At 77.6% G+C, this 352-nt stretch overlaps 2 long non-coding RNA genes across 4 annotated transcripts in view; both read right to left on the bottom strand.

Moving 5' to 3' along the window:
- Window positions 1-120, bottom strand: part of LOC113958008 — a 2,725-nt gene extending 2,605 nt beyond the window's left edge. The window contains exon 1 of the long non-coding RNA XR_003531372.1: window positions 23-120. This is a non-coding gene — a long non-coding RNA (uncharacterized LOC113958008). The remainder of the gene's footprint in view (window positions 1-22) is intronic.
- The window catches only part of LOC113958007, a 119,565-nt gene that overhangs the window by 117,897 nt on the left and 1,316 nt on the right, over window positions 1-352 (bottom strand). The gene's annotated exons all lie outside the window — the stretch shown is intronic.

The following is a 352-nucleotide window of genomic DNA, read 5'->3' as shown; positions in this document are numbered from 1 at the left end:
ACCCCCACAGTCCCTGTCACACCCCTATGGACACGGGAGGCTCCAGATCCCCACGGTCCCTGTCACACCCCTATGGACACGGGAGGCTCCAGACCCCCACGGTTCCTCCTCAGACCCCCACGGTTCCCCCTCAGACCCGGGGGGCCACGTGACCGGGCGCGAGGCGGCGGCGGCACGTGGCCCCGGCCGTAACAAACAGGCGGGTGGGCGAAAGGGGGCGCCAGGGGGGCCCCCCCGGCCGCGCTGCCATTGGCCGGGAGGGCGCGGCGCGCGCGCGGGGGGGCGTGTCCTCGCCGCGCCGCCCACGGCGATTGGCCGGCGGGGGGGCGCGGGGGGCGTGGCCGCCGGTTCC

The sequence above is a fragment of the Corapipo altera genome, unplaced genomic scaffold (genome assembly GCF_003945725.1).
Source record: "Corapipo altera isolate COAL_440 unplaced genomic scaffold, ASM394572v1 178, whole genome shotgun sequence".
In the NCBI taxonomy this organism is placed as follows: Eukaryota; Metazoa; Chordata; class Aves; order Passeriformes; family Pipridae; genus Corapipo; species Corapipo altera.
Note: the sequence above shows the minus strand (reverse complement) of the source record. Positions and strands in the feature narration are given on the sequence as shown.